Here is a 7,209-nt window from a genome sequence, read left to right on the forward strand (position 1 = left end):
TCGAACTAGGTCAGCAGTTAATAACGCACGACGGTATATTTTAATCGCAGATGCATTCTTGTACAGTATCATCTTCCTTCTCTATCCTACGAAGCGTTTGGCATATCGCAAACTCATACGATGTTCTAACTTGATAGAATAGTTTATAACTAAACTTTAATAGCCTCGAAATAATGTATCTCTTGTTGCCGCGAACGATTAAATGAGATTTCGAATAGTCGCTGGTTCCGCAAAAAGCTTAAATCTCTATATTTCAAAATTTTTTTTTATACAAAACAATTGCTCTCTTTACAGATATAACTTTGTGTCAAGGTTACAAACAATGAGACAAAGATACGTACAAATATTTATGAAATTAATCATTGCTCGTATTTAATCTCTTATTACGATTACATATTACATAATATGTTTTCAAAAGAATTCACGTTCCATGATATTTCATTAATTTAATTATTTCAATTTAAACGAAAGATATGATATTTCTAGAGCGAAAGAAAGATAATTAAAAAATAAAATTTGTCTTCAATTTTATATATATATATATGTATATATATATATATATATATATATATATATATATATATATATGTATGTATACAATTGATTACGTCTATCACGCGATATCATACAATAAAACTGAAACTTCCTTAAGTTAAATTATTTTAGTTAAAAATTTCTATTTATTAAGTCAATATTTTTCAACGTTTTTAATCAATATTTTAAATACGTTAATGGTCATTATTAATAATAAAATATCAATACGTAATACAAGTGATCAGTATTAAACAAATTAATACAAAAACTATCAGTATATCAATTACAATAATTGTAAATGTAATAATTTATCATCATTTTAAATAAACAGGTTAGTATTTATAATAAATCTTGACCCAACCAAAACATGACTTGATTATTTATATCATCTAATATTTTATTACAAATACTTATCAAAACCTCTCTCTCTCTCTTTTACTAGCTCTCTTTTAAGAACTAGAAAAACGTATAAATAAATAAAAATGCGAAGTTAACGTTCTATCTCACTCTCTCTCATCACATTTTCATATACCTTTTTCTTTCATATTCATTTTCTTTTTTTCATTTCATCTCGTCGCTGACTTACTCTTACTATAGAAATTTCATTAAAAAAAAAAAAAAAATAATACAAATGCACATATATATAAATACGTATGTAAAAGACAAAGTTCGAATTTCCTTTAATTTCAGCATTTCCTTGGACAAATTTATTGCAGACTTCGAATGTTAATAGTTGTAGTCGATTTTATTTTCTCATTGAATCTCACAATCATCGCAACATGAAAAACAATGAAAACATTATATATAAATATTGTTCTATCGGTCATCAAGAAATCCAGATTTACTAAAGTACAATTTCTTTTCACTATAACTATGTCATATTGAAATTTCCATCCCTTCTTTCTCAGTGTAGTAAATAACTGCAAAACATGCATTAAAATAGGTATTAATCTTTACCAAATCGTGTACGTACTTAAATACATATCCTGAGAAAGCAGGATCATTTGTTTAAAAAAATAAAGTTTTTGAGAAATTATGAATAAAAAGTAATTTAAATAAAAACTTACGTTTTAGTAAAAACAGCAGTTAAAACCATTCACCACTGTAATGTTCATCTTCTTCTGTATTATCCAAATAAATTCTCTTTCATCTTTCCAAAAATCTTATCATTTTAGACAATATTTTGGCTTGTAGCTGTACTTTATTAACTTTCTGCTTGTTCAGTTCTTTCAGTATGGTTATTTTACCTCTTAGCTTTTTCAATCTGCCTGTATTACCATCAGTAAATGTAATGACAACATCATATACATCAAGTTTCAATGTATGGGACTCCACAAATACATTTTTTGATACACTTATTCACACAGTGTTATTGAATAATTTATTTATATTGTGTTTTCTCTACGAGACATTTCTTCAATACATTTGAATTTGCCAAATTTTTGTAAAGTAGCCATACAATCAACATAATAAGCTCAGGTAAAGAAGTCTTGTAGATAAAGCTTTGCTCTATCTATTTTATATTTACACCAGTTGCTCGAAGAAAAATTTTGAAGCAGCTTGTCATCCGTTGATACTATATGGAAGAAAATTGTACAAATAGCTTTTTTTATAACATCTAGGTTATATTCATTGTATCTTATAACTTGAACAAAACATTCTAATAGTCGATTGATAATATTGTTTAGGAGACAATATTTTTATATGTTTAATAGTCTTACCATCAGAAAACGGTGTTTCAGACAGCTCCTTCTTCCTTCGTCGACGTCTTGTTTTCATTCTTTTTACTATCTTTGTAATTATCCCATATAAAACATCGTTCGTGGCTTTTACAATTTCAACAAGAAACTGTTGAACTTCGAAACCTAACGCATTTCTTCTAGCAATGTTTCCCGTGATGTTTATTCTCTTTACATTTTAAATTGCAAATTATAAAATCATTGAATAGCAAATTAAGAATACTGAAATCAATATATAGAGATAATTATATCAATATTTTTATTACTTACTATCTTATTTGAATAAATTTTATCAGACTTCACTAGCCTCATTATTCAAAAACATGAAGGTGTAGTAGTTTATATTACTAATGTATCGAATGAACTTTCAATCCTAACCTTGCTGGCAACTTCTGAAATAACAGAATAAGTTTTATAGTAATGATTTACTTTATTTTTTGATTTTCTTAATCATTCCTATCATAATAACTTCTGTCATTGTCAGATATAATAATTAATAAGAATCAAAACATAACCAAGTTAAAACCAAGAAAAACTGCATTCCAATTATAAGCAGAAAGAATATCACTGCCCGATCATCAATTAAATTACAAAAATAAAAGAGTAAAATAAAAACAAAATAAAAATTGCAAATACTATTTTAATAATAAGAAATCGACGTTACCTTCTTTTTATTATATAGCATTATATAACCTTTTTCTAACTCAGTTCTATCGTAGATGACATCGATATAAATCCATTGATCTAAGAGAAAGGTACGTTGGTCAATAATTTCTTGAAAAAATCGTCTTTAATCTAATAATTATATTTACGAATGTTTAAATTAAATACTAACGTTATTTAAAAATACTTTCTTGCTGAATATAAACAATAACCTCTTTTTCACAATATGTAATCGCAACATAGCAGAGATCCAATGCGTAATGATTACACGTGCCGCCAACAGAGAGCGCACCGAAGCGAAATTGACCAATCACAGGATAATGAAGCGACCAATAGAAACGCATCATTTCACCCGAGGTTTAATTCAAGGAATAAAAGAAGTCCATTGAAAAGTCCGTTTATACGTGATCGAGCCGCGATAGCGACAGGAGGTGGTCATTATAAATACAAGGAAAGATCCCGAATTCGCAAATTCAAAATATTATAAAACTTTCGAGATATATAGGACTCATATAGGTATGTATTACACAATTTTATTTTGCGGCGCAAATTCATTTCAAAGAGATATAATCGACTATTGAAAATTCGTTTATTTTTCGAATTAATATTGTAATTATTGTATCAAACTGTAAGATAAAAATAGGAAAGAAAGTTTTAGGTAAAACTTATTTCTTTTAATTAGAACTGACATTAGACGAAATACATATCAATTATTTATATGATTGAATAAAAATTATAAACGAAAGTATTAATAATATTTGTTTAAATTTATTTTTTCATCTAAAATCAATCTGATCAATTATTAATCTATTAGTTTTATATTTTTTAAATAAGTTTTTAAAGATAATTAATTGAAATATTTGATCAATTGAAACAGTAAGGTTGTTCCATAAAAAAAAAAGAAAACTAATAATCATGATTTCGTAAATAATATATTTTTACATTCTACTGAAAGCTTGCAACTCAAGATATTACACGATCTCTTGGAACCATATTCGTCAAATTCGGAATCTAACATTATTTCTGGCTCAGCATCACCGTTTTATGTACTACTACCGATGACTATTCACAAAAGTGATCGTCTATCATAAATTAAAAAAAATAAAATTACTCGATTTGCTTTGTTCGCTTTATATACTTTATTTGTCAATAGAAATCCAACGATTAAACGATATAAATGGTATAAATATAACAAAGGACAATTAAAGAAAAATAAACATAAACCTTCGATGAGAATTATTTCAACTTGCCGGTCACGACGACAAAATGGTGCGACAAAACGAAGAGAGTGTTATATGGTGGATAATATTTATCATTAATTAATGTTTTTTAAACTATCGCGGAGTCAGTAGTCTTGTCACGAAAACCACGATATAACATATACATTGACGAAACCTGTCAATGCAAATATAAACGATAAAATTAGACGATTTGTACTTCGCATTACACTGTCATAAATCCGCAGCGAAAACTACGAGAGCGGAAGATAGAATTTAGTTTCTTTACTTTGTGAGGAAGTAATATTGTATTCAACGAAACAAGCAATTTAAACCCAGTACAAACAAGTGACAAGTGGCGTACGATGACCTAGGGTATTTGATTATAGTTTCAGTTATAGATAAAAAAGATAAAAAAAAATTCAAAAGTGGCCAATATATGGTATTTCCAAGCGATCATTCATTCAAATACTAACCATGCTCAACGTTACTTAAACTTCAGTGATTACACGAGAATTAACGTGGTATGATCGTCAACTTGCATATACAGTATTTCTGAAAATATAAAAATTGACTTAATACAGAACATTTATCATTTATACGAAGTTAATTGCATTAATAAGCAGATAAATGTGTTAAGTATAATGGAATGTATGATATAAAAAAAAATAGGTATACATATTTTTATATATAATAATTTTGTTAAGATTTGAATTTATTAAATTCCGATGTTATTTCTTATCATTGGAAATTAATTTACAGTTTTCTACCTTACCATCAAGTGATATTATCGGCTATATAGATTTCTACCTTATTTACAGGAGTTACAAAGACAATATTTAATCTATTGTAAAAGGATAGATAATTGTTTGTTATCGACTGATGGTAAATTAGTAAAAGATACATATAATAATAATTGTTTTTAATATTTATTAATAACTATTTAAGTGTAATAATAATTATTACTAGTATTTATTACTAATTATTAAATATCTAGATAATAAGTTCGTATATTATACATTATTTAATACAAAAGGAATAATGTATGTTACATATTATTGAATATAAAAGGAAAATATGTTAAGTACTTATATATATTATATATTTTATAAAATAGTTATTTGTAATTATGTAAAAGTATGCGATTTAAGTAAAGACGATATAATTTATCTAATATCTTTTTTCTTTCAAAACGAACTTTATCTATATAATGTTCTTAATGATTTTGTGTTCGTAAATGTAATACATAAATATTTACATTTAATGATGTAGAAACTGGTCTTGTATTTGGTAATAATACATATGTTATTTATTTATTTCATTGTGATCTCTTGGATCGAAAATTTGATATTATTGTCATATATATTATTGTCATAACATTTCTGGTTGTTATCAGTACAATTGCGGATATTGCTGAAGACAATTTCAAATTGATTATTGAATATACATTTTTAAAATGGCGGCATCCATATTTCAATCATTAAAATTAACGAAATCGCTGAATAATTTCCATTCAAATTATACAGAACACATATATATTATGAAGATATTTTGTTTTACATTTCAAAAAGATTGAACAATTTAAAAAATGAAGAACATTTAAAAAAATGATGTCCACTTAATTTTACGTAATATAATCTAATCTAATTTAGAACTAACCGTAAGAGCGCTTTATTCGTAACTTCTTTTTTTCTTTCCTTTGTTTTGCATCATATCCGAATACTTCATCCAGTATCATTTTTTATTATATTTTATTATTCTTTTTTTTCTTTCTTTTCAGGTGACAGAATTTTCTAATACAGTAAAAGCGATGACAATCAGTAAACGATTGCTTGGTGTGTCAGGAACTTGGCCGTTGGAAATTCGCGACAGTTTATTCGTATCGTTTATAATTTATGGCAGTCTTTTCAATATATTGGCTTTATTAGATCTGATAACATACATTAAAAATTTTCGTTACGTTATGGCGAACATAATGGAGAATATGGCGGTAGTAATGACGATGACAAAAATCTTAATGTTACGAATAAAGTATCGTTCGTTGTCACGATTTTTGATCGAAACGAAAACGGATTACATACCTGATAATTATAAAAATGACGAAGAAAGATTGATTTTTGTTAAATATAACAAACTTTCTTATAGATTTGTCATCATTTTGTTTCCTTGGTCGACGTTCTTAATTGTTTTCTATTATATTAAAGCTGTCGTACCGAATATACTAATGGGTAATTCGAATATCGCTATTTCGATGGTTTCGAAATTATAATCACTTAATTAAACGTATTCATTTGTCGTTGTTCAAATGATAAAAAATTAAAAAAAAAAAAGAAATCAAAAGGGAAAAAAATAAAAAAAATTGTTACTGTATATGTGATTATATACATGGTTTATATATATGTGTGTGTGTGTGTGTGTGTGTATACATATACATATACATATATATATATATACATATACATATATATGAATTTGTTTATATATATATGTTTATGAATTATGTTTATATATATATATATATATATATATATATATATATATATATATATGAATACACATAACTGGGATAACCATGAGTCGTTAAGTTTTTTTTAATAATAAAATTAGATTCAATTCGACATAACTCGTCTCCGACATATGAATACATAACTTTTTTATTTATCATATTTTTTTTTAGTCTTATATCGTTAAAGAGATTACGATTTTATTTTTTGATTTTTAAATAAAAAAAACACATATGTATATTTTTCTTTTTTCTTTTTTTTGTCTACGATCGAACGATAAAAATACGGGCGTAAAAAAATTGACGAATAGTTTTATTAAAACCCTGTTATATTCCAACGCAGTTATGACAAATTCTACATCGGAATATAAATTACCTTATAAAATAAAGCCGTTACTGAAGCCGTACGATGCAAAAAGTTATGCGTTTGGTTGTATACACCAATTTTTACGAATAATAATGATTCTTTCCGGTTACTGCGGAACTGATTGTTTCTGGGCTTGTATCGGATTTCATCTTGTCGGTCAATTGGCCATATTAAAGTGCAAAGTTA

At 26.2% G+C, this 7,209-nt stretch overlaps 2 long non-coding RNA genes across 4 annotated transcripts; both read right to left on the reverse strand.

Annotated features, from left to right (window-relative positions):
* Positions 1-1,260: 1,260 nt before the first annotated feature.
* On the reverse strand, positions 1,261-1,916 carry LOC122637287. Its single transcript, XR_006329212.1, has 2 exons — positions 1,602-1,916; positions 1,261-1,454 (listed from the first exon to the last, which is right to left on the reverse strand). It is a non-coding gene; the product is annotated as an uncharacterized LOC122637287 (long non-coding RNA).
* Positions 1,917-1,929: 13 nt separating this feature from the next.
* LOC122637286 lies at positions 1,930-3,189 on the reverse strand. Of its 3 annotated transcripts, XR_006329211.1 has the most exons (5): positions 3,086-3,167; positions 2,938-3,017; positions 2,544-2,665; positions 2,256-2,442; positions 1,930-2,110 (listed from the first exon to the last, which is right to left on the reverse strand). It is a non-coding gene; the product is annotated as an uncharacterized LOC122637286 (long non-coding RNA). The 3 variants fall into 3 exon arrangements; XR_006329210.1 differs by having other exon boundaries at positions 2,256-2,665; positions 3,109-3,189; XR_006329209.1 differs by having other exon boundaries at positions 2,256-2,665; positions 3,086-3,171.
* Between the last annotated feature and the right edge of the window lie 4,020 nt (positions 3,190-7,209).

The sequence above is a fragment of the Vespula pensylvanica genome, chromosome 25 (genome assembly GCF_014466175.1).
Source record: "Vespula pensylvanica isolate Volc-1 chromosome 25, ASM1446617v1, whole genome shotgun sequence".
In the NCBI taxonomy this organism is placed as follows: Eukaryota; Metazoa; Arthropoda; class Insecta; order Hymenoptera; family Vespidae; genus Vespula; species Vespula pensylvanica.